The 16792-nt window shown below is 34.9% G+C and overlaps 2 protein-coding genes across 6 annotated transcripts in view; one reads left to right on the forward strand and one right to left on the reverse strand.

Annotated features, from left to right (window-relative positions):
• The window catches only part of LOC122817037 (transient receptor potential cation channel subfamily C member 4 associated protein), a gene marked incomplete in the record, with an annotated part of 2826501 nt that overhangs the window by 1344333 nt on the left and 1465376 nt on the right, over window positions 1–16792 (forward strand).
• ENG (endoglin) overlaps window positions 1–16792 on the reverse strand; it is a 730651-nt gene that overhangs the window by 712609 nt on the left and 1250 nt on the right. The gene's annotated exons all lie outside the window — the stretch shown is intronic.

The raw sequence follows: 16792 nt of genomic DNA on the forward strand, positions 1-16792 counted from the left end.
AATTTTTTGCTGTGTGGTATTCTATGAAGGCCATTGTTTTACAGCTATGTTATTGTTGTATATATACTGATGTACTCTATCATGCACTACCATAAATGCCTGACCCACATTTGTAAATAGATCATGAATACAAGTTATGCCTGCATAGAACCTTACATAATCACTAGTATTTTATATGCACTTGTGCATATGTGTGCACGTGCACATATCTGTATGTCTGCTTCACATCTCACATTGATGGTCTTAGAAACGGAACTATGCATGGTTTCCACTGGGTTAGATACAATTTCTCTTCATAGTGAAGAATGTAGCCCATGCCCATTTTCATTATATCAAAACTACCAATCATATAGACTTTTCCGGAATCTAGGAAGTTTTGTATCACTGAACAGGTTTGTGCATCCTCTGAATGCAGTAATGCAAGGATAACATTGTGGATTCATCTTTATCTCTGAAGTCACCAACTAAGTTCATTCTGTAGTAGTGAGTCATGATATACATTTCTCAAGAATGTGCTATTTCAAATGATTTTAAAGATATGTCTTATACTACATGGTTCTACCTGTAGAATTATATAACTATTTAGATGCTCTTGCCCTTTGGGTCAGAATAACACACATGACATTTTTCAGGATGGAAAACATTACTGATCCAAAGTGCTGTCTATCAGGGTTGTACCATTACAGTGTATTTTTATGAAACCAAAACTAAAATAATTCTATTTCCTGAGAAAAATAATATTTCCTGTAATTTTTAAACATTGAAGCAAGATACACTCATATTTTGCCTGTTCTGACAGAGAAGCACGTTCTTCTGATTATGTTAATTGTTTGCCGTAAGAGTCTGTAATTTATTTAATAATAATAATAATAATAATAATAATAACAGAGACTGTAGCTTATGTAGTGTGTTTTATAAAGTTATCTTTTCATGTCTTGATATGAAAATAGTATAAGAACATCTTGAAACAATGTAGAAATGAATTGGTTAAGTTCAAATTCAGATAGTAATGGCCCTTTGAAATTGAATATAAACACTTTCAAAAACATAACTATAGACACCTGTTGGGACTTTAGGCTTAGGAAGAATGTTTTTCTGGAGTTTTCCAAGATGGCTGCATACTGATTAAAAACTTAATTTCAGCTCTCCCAGGGTAAAAAAAGAAATTGATAAAGGCCAGTAACTGCATCTTTTAGTAAAATTCAGTTGCTAGCTAGTAAATATACTGCCTGGATACCAGCAAAGAAGAAACTTAGAGAGCCTTAAAGAAAGTCAACTTAAAAAAGTGAACAGAAAACACTGATGGGGAAGAATCCTGCAGCTGTTCATTGAAAATCAGCTCAAGTTCCAGCTTTGGTTCAAGAGATGGCTTCCAGTAAGTTAGAGAAAAGAATAAGTACAATGTGCTTAGAGTTGATTAAAATAAATGGCACATTGAAGGGGTATATCAGCTCAAATAACAAAAGGCTGGAAAAATGAAAGAAACTTTAAATAGATATTCAAATAAACTGATAAAAGTGCAAAGAAATCAGAGGTCAAAATGAAGAAAAGGCTGGCTGAGTATGAGTCTGCTCAAGAAGAGCCTTTTCAAAAAATTATAGAGTTAGAGGACAGACTATGCATTGAAAACCTGAGATTTTCCACTGTTCCAGAGAAATGGATGGAACAGACTATGTTAACTTTATGAAAGCACATGTAAGTAACTGGGCTGGTATTCCACAGTAGGATTTTTTTAATTGAGAGGGCACATTATGTGCATGCTCAAAATCTGGCCATGAGAAAGCAGCAAGACCCATATTATTAAAAATGCAATCATACCAGCAAAAAAGAGTTGACCCTTACAAAATTGTGGCAGAGGAGCAAAATATTAAAAATTTGAGACAGTATAGTGTTTCCAGAAAATGATTATACACTGTACACCAGGCAGAACAGAAGCAAATATATCCCTGCAATCAGGGAATGTAGAGAGGTGGGAGTGAGATTCAAGCTGCTGTATCCAGCTGTCTTTACAATATTTTTCCATGAAGTATCAATGTCATTTTTGATGTATAACAGACTAAGAAGAAAATACAAAATTTTGTCCAACAAGGGGTAAGCCATCAAACAGAAGTGGTCTCTGCTTCACATACTTCTGATGGTAAGGCTCATCTTTGCCAGTGAAACCTTTTCCAATGATCCAAAGGAAAATGCTTGAGAGAAAGAAAAAAAGCACAGGAGTTGATAAGAATACCTTGGACTTAAACTAGAGTCTGAGGTTGGGAGATGGAGATGAACAGGAAGAAGACCAGCAACAATGAAATTAGAGAATAAATGCGAGACTATAAAGCATCAATCACATTTGTGAAATATGGCTTTACAGGAAAAACTGGCTAAAAAGGTCAGATTTTGTTGACATTGTTAAACTTGTTGGGGAACTGACAGGCATATAATATTTGGAAGGAAATAAAAGGAACAAAAGAGGGTGAAAAGGGGTAAAATACCCATAAGCAAAACAGTTTTGTTCTTAACATTTGTTTGTAACATCTTATGTAAATTGCATGTTATATAGTAATTTATTTTCAGTGATGGTTGTATGTGATAAACATACTAAAGTATGCAGGTGAATTTTTTCTCTTTTTTTTGTTTTGAGAAAGATCGGCATTACAATGTAAAAAAAGAGAAGAAAGGCTAGACAAAATCAATTGGATTTAATCAATAGGATGTAATCTTGGTCTGCTGGGGTGGGTGATGGGTTGTAAAGGTACAATGATTATATGTAGAACTGAAATGTTTTCTTTTACTTTTCCTTTTACTTTTCCATAGGTGAATGTCTGGATAAATGCCCTTGGCTTAATCTAATGACAATTTTTTGTGAACGTAAGTAGTTTTTTTCTGAAAATGGGTGACCACAGTGTAATAAATAGTTTTCTTTATTTAAGCGAATAAATGTCTAGTGTCAGTTTTGAAATCTGGAACTGAGGGCAGTTTTACATTTTTATTCTTATGTTTTCATGGAAATAAGCTGACTAAAGGTGAAGGCAATACATTGAGAGGTCTGGCCATTATTCACTGAGAGAAACATAAAATTAAAAGGTGCAAAGGCAAGCAGTCAAGTAAACAATAAATTCTGAAATTATTGCAAGTGAATAATATACCAGCTTTTCTGGTAACTAAATACTTAATGCATTTACTAGAACAGTGCATAAATTAGTTTTATTTAAAGATATCCAGTGTACTTTTTAAGCTTAAAAGTTAATGTTTTTGGAAAATATGCAAGTTGTTTTTCACATCTGGGAGGGGAATAATGATAAGACAAGAACAGACAGCAAATATTGTTAAGTAGGAGCACATGTTGTAACATGCATCATAGCATGGATAACTAATTTTAAGTTAATTAATGGCTGTGGGTGCAGGTGTTGATTTGGGACAACTGTTTCTTTCAGGAGGGTTATACTTCATTATTTGAAGGTCTGCATAGTTTTGTGTGTTTGTCTTAATAGGTTAAATTTTTTTTCAGGGGTGTATTTTTTTGAGGGTTTTTATTAAAAACAAGTAGTCTTGTAAACTGTGACAAGTCTTGTAAACTGTGACATACATTCAAATGGAGGTGACAAGAAACAACTGTGTAAAGGACCAACCTGTCAAATATTAGTAGGTACATGTAACACAAAAGCTGGCAGCAAACATTTAAAAAACTGTCATTTATACTAGGTGGGCATAATAGCTTTTTATAATGGCTACACTAAACATAGTATTTTGGAATGTGAATGGCCTAACAGATATAAACAAAAATGTAACAATATTGAATTATATTAAGAAATGCAGAGTGCAATTAGCAATGCTACAGCAGACACATCTGGAAAGAAGCGAGTATGTGAATTTGATAAATAAAGGATTTCAGTATGGATATTCAGAGGGATATCAGGGACAAAGGAAAAGGGGTACTTTTACTAACTGCTAGAGGAGCTTCAATAGTGATAGAAGAGGAAAAAGAGATAGTGATGGTAGATTTGTGGTAGTAAGGTGCTGCTGAGGAGGATTACATTTGCATGTGTTTATATTCCACCTAAAACTGCTATTATGGATCTTAAGAAATTTTGTGGAGAAATAATCAGCTTTCAGCAGGGAGTATTACTTATAGGCAGGGACTGGAACTTGATTTGCAACAGTGAGGATGTATCTAGGGAGCTCCTAGAAGGGAAAATATAACAGATTGTAGATTTGTAAAGATTATTTAAATATCTGCTATGGAAGATGTGAATTCAATAGGAACTCAGAGACAAATTACATATTATTCTCCAAGGTACAATAACTGGGCTAAACTACACAGAAATTATATTTCACAGCAACATGTGCATTTCATTCAAGGCTGTGACATACATCTAATAACTATTTCAGATCATGTGTCAATAACAACCAAAGTACAAATTCAGGTAATGAAGTACTAACAAGGCTCTGGCACTTACCCACCTATCTGTTAAGACAGGAACTTATGGAATGTGTAGTGGAAACTATTCAAGAGTCATTAGGGAAGATAGAAATTTCTTCAGAAGATATAGCTAGGGAGAAGGATAAAATGAGGGTGGAGTTTAAAAATAGGGTAAAAAAAGAAATATGGTTAAGAAGCAACAAAAATTATTTAGAGGGGTTGATAAAGATTAAAGTATTACAAAATGAGAGAGCTCTCAAAGAACAAGAGACACAAATATAGAGTGCTAAAGGGAAAATAAGGGAGTATCTGGATAATATGAATGAGTTTAGAAAGATTGCTGTTAAGCAACTATTTTTGATAGCACCAAAGCACCAAAACATTTAGCACAATGACTTAGGCAACAGAAAGCAGAAGGGGTTGTTGCTAAATTAAAGGAACCTATAAGAAGAAAAATAACCAGTGATCCTATAGAGGTATTAGAAATATTTCAGAAATTTTACGAAAATTTGTATAAAGCAGAAGAATGTAAAAATCAATAAAAAGCACAAATGGAAATATTTCTGGAAGACTTATTTATGTCAAGGTTAGAGGTAGATGAGGCTCAACAACTAACAATTAAGACAGGAGAAGATGAAATAAAATGATGAGGTATAATTACTCTGCAGAAGGTCTCCAGGAATTTATAGTATTCTTGTGGAAGTTTGGAAGCTATGAGGGAAGAAATGATAAAGATCTGGAAGGTTTTGTTTAACAGTATTTTAAAAGGAGGCAAAGCTCCAACATCCTAGTGGAGAGCCGTCATGGCCGTAATACTTGAAGACAGTAAAGACCTATCAAACCCAGATTCATATAGACTTGTTTCAATTTTAAATCATAATTATAAGGTATTTATGTCTATAATAGGTAAAAGAATGGCAAAGGTGTTGCCAAAATTGATAGATATGGATCAATGTGGTTTTGTAGAGGGGAGGCAAATACTTGACAACATTAAAAGAACAATGACGATCCACAGAGAAACAGAGTGTAAGAAAATACTTCTGTTCTTGGTGGGTCTTGATGCAGAGAAAGCATCTGACTGATTAAGCTTGGCTTCTATGAGTAGGACAATGGAAGCATTTGCATCCTCTGACAATAATAAGGTTGATTAGGAGGATATATGAAAGATTGGAGGAAAAAGTTAAAGTGGGAAGGTTCCACTCTGATAAGTTGTGTCTGAAAAGGTTGTTCTCTTTTCCCTTTGTTCTTGGCATTATAATTACAGACATTAGCAAAGAAAAAAGTAACTCAGAAATTCAAGAATATAATTGGTAGAGTAATCAAGAAAAGTTGGCTTTACTATAGACAATATTATTTTGTATTGATAAAAGCAGAACATGGCATTTCAGTGTTGTAGAACATTCTGAGACAGTTTCACATACTTTCTGGATATAAAATGAATGAAGACAAAATAAAGGTTATGGCTGTAAATGATGTAACCACACATGAATTGGTTCAGCAATACATATTTATGAGGATATGATAAAATGAAGTATTTAGGAGTACTGGCTAAAAAGGATTCTGTTATGGCAGCAAAGGATACATAGGAAGAAACTAAACAAAACATAGTACAAAAACTAAGAAACTAGAAGCTCTTATTTATGGATATTGATAGCAAGATGCAAGCAGTGAAAATATTTTTAGTTCCTTTTATTTTATATGCATGTCAGACATATTTTTATCAGTCTGAGGGGAAGTTGTGGACAGTAATTAATAGAGAGTTGAATGAGTTTTATCTGGGAGGGGAAGAGGGCAAGGGTCAAGTTGGTTAAGTTGACCCTTCCAACAGAACAACGTGGTTTAGGATTATCTGATTTGAAGGGATATTGCAGAACTACACAGTTAAGGCTCATATACATACCACAAGCAGAAAGCTATAATTCAAAGTGGAAATGGATGTTGATGAAGCAGTGCTACACAAACAAAAGAAACCCCCATAGCCCAACTTATATGACTGTCAAACACCAGCAGAGGAAAAAGTAAAGTCAATAATCACTGTAAACAGTTGCAATATTGAATTGTGCTAATGGCAGTATGAGAAAGTAACTTACCTTTGTACACATACATCTATACTCCCGGCATCAGAAGCATACCGCTCGACTGTACAGATTTTTGCAGAATGCCCAGATTTTTGCCTCATATTATTGGTATGTTCCTCATAAAATTGTGTTTTTTTGACAAAACACTTTGATGATTTAAGGATGAAAGTCAATAAATAATGACATAGTTGCAGACTTCATATCCTTCAGAAAATATATGGTAACACAAACCCTGTTATTCTAGCAATGTTCTAAGTTTATAATAGCAAAATTTAAAATGTGCCCCTATTTTTGGGCCTTTGTTCCCCCCAATTTGGCAGGCTTTGTCCAGATCTCTTGCAGTAAAAGGTTGTAAGTTATGATCAGAAGATACTAGGAGGGATGGGAGAGATGAGAGCTGATAAGAGAGGCCATAATCCTACTGGAGATTACACATTTTCATATACTCATAACAGTCTTCCACTTGTTGGCCTGCAGGTGTAATATGTTTAAACCAAGCTGCTTGCAGCTATGAGAGTCCACACACTTACAGTGCTTTGCAGGAGTCCATGCACTCTTGAACTTGGCTATGTGTCCACATCCCAGTGCAATGGAAAGCAGCACTGGGCCTTCACCCAATGACACTTGTGACAAGACTTCATCACTCCTAGCAGAGCAAGCCAACCTTGGCCACTTATGTCCATCCTCCTCTTTTGGCCAGTTCTTTAATACTTGATCTATGACTCAAAACAGGTATGTGGGATGCATTTAGTGATATATAGCTGTATGCTAAGGAACCAGCTAAACATGAAGGCATTCAGGCAGCCTGTTTCTTTCCATCTTATTCACACTGCCCTTTCACCTCTGTTATTAGCTAATTTGTAGCATAAAGATTGCCTTGACTGGCAATATTCTGTTCATCCTCTTTGGTGAAAACATAATTTAAATTTGACTCTTTCAGACTTCACTCTGGTGAGACCACTGTCTTTGCATATCCTGAACCTATTATAGGAATCATCCAGATGTGCATAATGTTGCATTTCAGATCATCTTAGTGGGAAGTGCTGTTTAACTTTCCACTTTTTTCCTTGTCACATCATTGTCTGGATTAAGGAGCTTCCCATCTGCAGTTTTTCAAATCATTTATGCCAAGCAGTCAGCTACTGTGGCTTGTTGATATGCAGAACACATTCAAGCCTACAATCCTCCTTGCGTCAGATGAAACAATGCTCTATTAGTTGCTTATATTACTGTGTAACCCAAAAGTAAATCTTTACACCTCTCATCTGCTTTTTAAAATTGTCTAAGCAGATTTTTCCCTAAAACATCAAACACAGAGCTACTTTCTTACTCAGTACTTTGCTGTGCCTGTTTTATCTACTTGTATTTTCCTGGAAAAAGAGAAAGTCAGACACTCTATTTAGGTATCAACAAATATGAACTCTTTGTGTCAGGAATATCCCTATCTGCCTTAATGCTATTTGCATCCATGATCTTGTCACCCTGCCTTATCTATACAACTAACACTTCTTAAAATGCATTTCTACTGCAGGGTTATCATAGGGAGAAAGGTTCCAAGTTAAGAAGAGTAAACACTCAAGATTCCACTTACTGAAAAGAGAATTTGCTACTGACACATGGCATGATACAGAGGGAATTTTTACACGCACATTCCTTTTAAGACAGTGTATAAACAGTGCAGGCTGTATGTCCGTTTGAATTCTTATTCCATGCGTAGTGCACTGACGTCAAGGTACTACTACCACTCCTCTGACTGTTGCAAACTTCCTCTACATAAACAATAAGTTATTGCTTGCAATATACATTTATGTTTATGAACTTGCCAGATATTTTCAGGGTTCATTTTATCCAGTTAAATATAGCCCTCTTGGATAAGGAAAAACTATAAGCCAAGCCCAGCAAACCAAAGGTCACATTTTACTTCCCCTCTAGTATCATCTGCTATCTACTGCATCCATATGACTACTTGGTGCTATGAATAATACTTTCCATTCTTCTATTATGTAGTTATTGGTATATAATAATACCAATTTCCATGGCAGGGTTAAGCCAGCCGGTGATATAAATTTTGGCTCTAGATGATTGTCACTGTTGATTCTATAACGAGCAAAAATTCTAAGAAGTTATGCACAACATGAGTTGCTCATTATGTATTTCAGAGACCATATTTTCTGATGCAGTATGATATAATCTTCCGAACCACCTACCTCACCACATACCTACAGTTTTGTTCAGAAATTACTCATTCTGGGCATTTCTGATCAATGCTGACAAGTAGAAAGAACTATTAAACGAACATTTTGCAAGATGCTGCAAAATTCTGTAAAATATTGTCTTCACTGGTCGAAAAGGTTAAAGTGAGCTAGAAATCATTTTGTACTACAACCAAGTTTAAAGCACTTAAAAATAAAAGCTTGTGAAAATCCCAAAACAGTTTTTTGCTGATTTGTCTATCCACAAATAAAGAATAGCGTTCTTGCAGTCTTATCCATGTAGTTATTACGTAACAAAAGGTACACGTCCTTTGACATTTTTAATGTAGTGCTGTGTACAGATGGATGTGTGATGCTTAGGGAGCTTGTAAAAACAAACTTTTTCTTTGCAGCTTATCTTTAACTTTGATAAAATATAATGTCTTGTCGAATCTCTTTTTTGGTTGTGAAACTAGGTATGAATGTGCATACATGTGTGTGTGTGTGTGTGTGTGTGTGTGTGTGTATATATATATATATATATATGATATATATATATATATATATATGATATATATATATAGATATATGTATGTATACATATATATATATATATATATATATAGAGAGAGAGATTTTTTTTTCCTTTTGGTGATTTCCACATTGCCTGCCTCCTGTCAGTCCCCTCTCTGAGCTGGATTTTCATTTCATATCAGTTTTTCAGAGGGATCATTTCTCTGCTGGTATGGTGTATAGCTTAGAGGCCACAGGCTTCTGACCAGACTGCTGTATGCTATGAGCCAGTCACACAGCAGGTCAGGCTGATTCCCTCCACCTCTGATTAGCAAGCAGGCATCAACTACTTATCCTGTGTGTTCACCACCTGGAGCACTATTTAACCTTGGTTATCTTGGTCACACTCAGGGCTTTATCTCTCCATGGTTAAATTAAGTATATATAAGTAGTGCAGTGTTTGTTTTCTTAGATTATCTAAGGGCACTGAGAAGATTAAATGATGTACACAGAATCAAACAGTATGAACACCAGAGATGTAGAGAATTAAACATGTTGTGAAAGTTGACACATATACATTTCTCGTTTCTTCAAAGATTTCAAGAAAATGTTGATTCTTGCAGGCACACTGTGTCCTGTAAACACCACTAAATACATAATTCTGAATTCTTTTCAATTGGGGTGACTTTTCCTTATTTAGGGCACCCTCCCTCCTTTCAATCCTGATATTTATAGAAAGTTTCCTGACCATCTGCAGCTGTAGCCTGTTCTCCTTAGCTTGTGAACTTCAAGATCAGATAGTAATTCAGTAGGCCTACAGGATGTCTCCATAGTGACAGAGAGCATCCTGTTTTCAGTCCTTTTAGCACAGCATGTTTACATTCATCTTCTTCTTTATCAGATCAGTGCTCTTAAGAGACTCATTCATGACTGAGTGTTACTTGAGTTTGTTTAAATAAAACTAAATGTTTTATCTTCTTTCTGAAAAATATGATTTTTTTTTATTGCTTTACATCTTTGTACTACATCCACCTGTTACTAGGATTAACACATATTTTTCTGTGTTAAAGATAAGCTGCTGTTTTTAAACAGTACATTATCTGGTTATGTTTCCAACATTTTTCTACATTGTCATACATCTAAGGATACATTTCTGGAAGTGGAAAAGTAAGAAGCTGACCTCCTTTTGCAAAAACATTGATTTGCATCAGTCATGTTTTTTTTTTCTTTCCTTCTTTTTTGTGTTGAAGTGGTTTAACCAAGTTTATAGTAAAGAGTCCTACACAATTTGAACACTAACTGCCATGGAAATATCTGATGGCTTAATCTTACAACTGCTGGATAAGATGATTAAATCTGCACCTGAAACACTCAAAAACAACCATTTATATGACCGGAAATTTAAGAGTTGGTCAACCAGAAAGATTAGATTCAGAATCAGAAATGTCAATATATTGGCCATTTATATTTTTTTCTGCTACATGTGCCACAATTGTCACCCTTTAAAATTGCTTTCAGATTTCTTTCTGAAGTAAGAAAAGTAAAATGTGATTCCCAGAGGCCTACATCATTCTTCCTTGTTATATATAGAATGAGTATGAGCCTTCATCATTAGTAGATATGCTAAAGCAGCTGAAAATGATAAATTACCTTAATGCCATTAAAATATAGATCATCTGTTAAGGTGAAAAATAGAGTGACTAAATAAAAACTGTGAGCAACATTTTCTCTTCAAAGGAAGAAATACATCAGTATACATACTTCTGTACACCATGGGCTCAATTCCAAAATACTTGCTCTCAGTGTAAGTGACCACTTACACTGAGAGCAAGCTGACAACAGGCCTTTTGGAATCTGATCCATGTAACAAGCCAATTTAAAGACAGACCTTACACCGAGGTAAGCCACTTACACAGAGAGCTGGTATTTTGGAATCAGGTGTGCAGTGAGAGCAACTCTTTTGGAATCTGGTCCCATATATGATCAGGTACTTCCCAATAAATACAGCAGATGGGTGCTCAAAAATCTGTTGCCTGAATTCCTGCCATTTCCATATCCTAATGGTTTGTCTTAGATGCAACAGTTCTGAAGCCAAAAGATACAGTATTTCATACAGGATTAGGATTTCATACAAGGTTTTACTGATCTAGTTTAGCACTTGTCAAAGTACTACTGACCAATAATGGCCATGGAAAATGTCCACAATGTGTGTCTTATTTCACATCTGCTGGACTTGATGGGTATTTTGTCCCAGTAGCCTTGACCTTTCCCAACTTTACTTGAGAAATGGAGATACAAAATAAAGTACAAGTACAAAAGGTGAACTCTGTAGAGTATAATTCATAAAGAAGTTTTTAAAACAAATGTATAAATGTATATTGTAGTGAATGACATTTATGGTAGGTGTGTGTGGCCTGTGTGATTTTTTTTTAACCCTGTCTGGCTCATCTGCCATTCCCTGTGTCTCATTGGTTCCTCTTGAGAGACTGGGACTTAGTCCTTAAGGGAAATTCATCAAATTCATCAGTTCCTCCATCCTGAGACACACCAGACCCCTGGCAAAGGTGCTAGTCCTATGGCCCATTCATTACATGCAATCAAGCTCCAAAGTGTCCCCATTTATGGATGGATTGGACCCATCCTATCCTCCCAGGCAACGGCATTACAGTCTATTCATTCCTTACTTCTGAGCTCACCACCATTGCTGCTCTTGAGAGGTGATGGTCAGGTGGTAGGCAACAGGACAGTCAGCAGTTAAGGCAGAACTCCACCCTGGTACTTTAACCCACCCTCCCACACTCCAACAGACACACACAGCAGCTCCCTTGAGTTGCACCGTATCTGCCTACTGCGGGATGCATGCAAGCTTTACACACATATAACTTCCGTGACTTCAGATGCTCCAGAATCATTTGACAGCATGTGCGGAGCGTGGTCATGGTCTCGGGGAGAAACAATTAGTGTTCCTTTTCAGTGTCAGCCAAGCAATGAACCACAGCTGCCTACATCCCTTAATCTCTCTCTTTCTCAGGATAGACAAACCAACATTCATTGCTCACTCCCACGCTACTGGCTGTAGTGCTGTAATGAAATACATATCATCCAGACTGCAGTAAGGGCTTTACTGCCTGTGCCAGAGAGGTAGCTTCCTGTGTGTATATTAATGTACTGCAACAGCCCAGGCCCCTATCCATGCAGTAATGTTTAGCTTAATATATCCCCAGCTGATGATAAAGACCTTTAAATGACTGTTTACTTTAATTATAGCATTTTTTGCATTCGCTTACCCATGAACAGTGATGGTTTGTAAGACAGATAATATATAAACACACACATGTGAATGTAGACATACAGCTGTATTATCACATACCCATGTGCATAACAGTGGATGAATATAATCAGTTACTGAATTGATGAACCTGAGTGGGATTCATTCTATTTGGAATAGAAAATGTCAAGGAAAAGCTTTAAGGCAGCACAGAACAGTTTTTGTAAATAAGTAGGTTTCTGTCATAACCTCTGATTTAAGCGAGTGCTATAAAATGTTTTGTAGTGCTATATCATGCCTCCTGTTAATATCATAATAAGCTAAATGTTAAAGATCCGTCTTTCACTATATCTGATATTTATAAGACAGAGATGAACACAAAGCAATATAATATATATATATATATATATGTATATATATGTATGTGTGTATATATATATATATATATATATATATATATATATATATATATATATATGGTTCCCTATCAGAAGCCTGAAACACTATAAGCTTGAAAATCAAAATCCTGAAACCAAAAGCCTGAAAATTCAAAATCCCAAAAACCCAAAATCCTGAAAACACAAAATGGACATACTGACGTCATTGTGGCTTTGCTATTGTTAGCCCTGTGGTGTTAGGTCATGCGTTGGGTTCAGGTGAGTGTGCGGTTGGTTTTATGTTAGGGTTAGGCGCGGTTTAAGTGAGTTAGGGTTAGGGTGCAGGTTAGGCATGTATGCAATAGTGACAAATATTGGGGTTAGGGGCGGTTTAAGTGAGTTAGGGTTAGGGCACGGGTCAGGTGAGTGTGCGATATTGACGGACCTTAGGGTTAGGGTTAGGGTCAGGGTCAGTTGGTAGATATTAGTGTCTTTATAGTGACATATTAGCATTATTTGTGTTTTCAGGATTTTGAGTTTCAGGATTTTGGGTTTTCGGGATTTTGAATTTTCAGGCTTTTGGTTTCAGGATTTTGATTTTCAAGCTTATAGTGTTTCAGGCTTCTGATAGGGAACCATATATATATATATATATATATATATATATATATATATATAAATATAAACACACACACACACACACACACACACACACACACATACATATACATATTTTATATATATATATATATATATATATATATATATATATATATATACACACACACACACACACACACACACACATGTATATATATATATATATATATATATATATATATATATATATATATATATATATATATATGGGTCACTGTTATAATGTCGAAGCATGGTTTATCGAAACCGGCAGGCACACTTCAGTGAAAGTGCATTTTATCGAAAATGCACTTTCGCTAAATGGGGAGTGGGAAATTAAAGAAAGCATGCTGTTTGCATACACAGTTAGTTGTAAATCAACATATAGTGTTGGTTTACAACTAATGAAGCTATTGCTGACATTATGGTACAGTGGGGATAAAGGAATATTCCTTTTTCCCCACTGTAGTGCAATCTCGAAGTGAGAATAATAAAGTAGGGGGTGTGGGGGGCACAGCACCCCACATGGGGGATGCAGGGGGGCTGCCCCCTGCATAATGGTGCTTGATGTTATTTCTTTCTTTTTATGTTTTTTTTGTTGTTGATTTTTTAGTGAAAGTGCATATTGTCGGCAGTATGCACTTTCGACAATATGCAATTTCACTAAGTGCATTATCAGAAACACAATTCAAGGGATTGTGTTTTCGACAATACAACAGTAACCCATATATATATATATATATATATATATATATATATATATATATATATATATACACACACACACACACACACACACACACACACACACACACCGCTTTGGAATAATATATATATATATATATATATATATATATATATATATATATATATATATATATATACACACACACACATACACACCCACACACACATACACACCGCTTTGGAATAAACATACATTATAACAATCACTTTAACTGAAAATTAAACAAGATACAAAATACTCTAGCAATATTCAGTGATCTAAGAGCATATTTCAGAAACATTTATATTCTTAATGTCTGTACCATTCTCATCTTTTTATCAGCAGTACATGTCATGTAGTTTTCTGTTAAAGCTGAAGTGCAAATGTATGGTTGTCAGTTAAGAAACTTTTTACAGAAATCAAATATTCTCATTATTCAAGTCATCTTTAACTTCAGTAAATGAAGTGCTGGTATAAAATATATGTACTATGTGTTTAACTTTTAACATCTGTTTACTGTTTTCATTGAACCTGTAATATGAAGTGCTCAGTCAGTGATGGAAGCATGTGAACTGCTGATATGTAGATGAATTTTGTATGTAAACTAACAGATGTTACTATTGACCTCATATTTGGATGTGCCTGATTACTACTAGACATATTAGTCATTACATGCACACCATAAATAACTATTTATTTAATAAACCAATTTAAAATTGTTCACAAATACTCAATTCAGTCTCAGCTAAACTTGATTATTTCTGTTAGAATATAATATTCTTGCAATCCACAGAAAGAGTTAAAGGGGTATGATTCTGAATTCAAATTTAAATTATTTACATTTTTCTGTTGGGGATATCATAGCAAAACTCCTCCCTGATTGTTAAAATGTATTAAGATATCTATTTCATGGTATGATAGATAATACAAGTTTTATTCCCGAGGCATCTAAATAAGACCTATTCAAAAGTTATTTCAGTCTGATATGATCTCAATTTTCAAATATAAGGCTACACAAAGTTTCACATAGTTGTAATTTCAAATGTGTACATCAGTTGCTTGGAGTAGTCTTTCATTTAGAAATGGTATTTTACCCAGTGTAACTTCCTCAAAAACAGAATGAAATGAAAGTAAACATTAATGAAGAACAGAAACAGCTTCCAATTAGATTTACTTTATGGTACTGGTAATGTACATGTTGTAAATCTTACATTTGGTTTCTTGAAAAAAAGTGACATTGCCTAAATCATGGCCATTTATTTATTTATTTGTTTGTTTGTTTGTTGTACTTATTTTATACCAGACATTTCTCCCACCATTTTACTATGGTTGGGAATATGTATATACACGTGTGCATTTACCATTTAGCATTTGTGTTCTCTTTGTCTGCAAAAGTTGTTTGAGTTTTGCCTGTCGTAATCGTATCATAAGGAACTTTTAAAGAATTAAATCAGTCAGGATTTGCTGTTATGAAATAGGAGCAAAATTAACAGTTGCATACATTTATCTAGCCTCTGAAACCTAATCCCCATGAGTTCCTTCTTTCACGTACTTCATATAACCTTAGTAATAAGAGGTTCAGAACAAAATAACCATAAATTCTGCAATTTATTTAAAAGATGTGCTTTCTAAAATAAGCTCCTATGTATTTAGTTAGTTAATAGATTCAATGGGTGATTTCTGTTCAGCTAAGATTAATTGTATTCCTAATAAGGGGCAGAGTATATGCCAAAAATGAAAATATGTTTATTTGCTTGTAAATAACTTGTGTGAAGTTAAAACAGGTATTAACAACCATGCTGCAAACAACATGTTAGAAAGTGCAGGTTGTGCTGAAATTTTCATTTTATAAAGAAATCTACCACTTTTCTTTGCTAAAACCCTCTTGACTGTCTTTTTCTGCACCATAAAGCCTACTTTAGCAATGGAACCTGAAAGAAAGCTTTGTCATAACTCTTAAGGATATGTTGTAATTTAGGGAACAAATAAGCTACATTCTGCAAAAGAGTTTCAACAGAAGTGCTGTAGTAATGGTACTCAGATACAAAGTTTACTGGAAGCTCTGGAACAGCCTATTTCTTGCATAAACTCTTACCTTTAAGCATAACCTTCCTTGACTTTGCTTTGTTGGTAAGGCTTCTTAAGGAGTTTAAGTAGAAACATTTCAGTCTAATGTTAGACAAGTCAGGAACTTCAGTCTGTATGTGCTGGGAATGGTCTTAAAGTACTCAGTGGAAGACAATGCCTTCACTATCATGCATAGGATTCAATGACATCTTCTTATATTCCCAAGGCAGATAAATCATTGAGGTCAGAACTTTAGTGCCTCTTGACAAGCATTACACTTTTGGAAATTGTTTATGGCACTGCTCATATGCAAAGTAGGTTGGATTCAAATACTGAAATACTTTTACAGTGTCCAGAGTGAAAATTAGAATTACTACTAGGTGATTAAGGCACTTTCTTGGAATATTTAACATGTTCTACCCCATTTTTCTAATAGGTCACTCCTCCCCTTGTTTTTCTGCATTGGCCATTGTACGTAAAGCAGGAAATGCTGAGTTTTGTAACATGAAAACAGAGTGGAAAA

The sequence above is a fragment of the Protopterus annectens genome, chromosome 12.part0 (assembly GCF_019279795.1).
Source record: "Protopterus annectens isolate FY-2018-M chromosome 12.part0, PAN1.0, whole genome shotgun sequence".
In the NCBI taxonomy this organism is placed as follows: Eukaryota; Metazoa; Chordata; order Ceratodontiformes; family Protopteridae; genus Protopterus; species Protopterus annectens.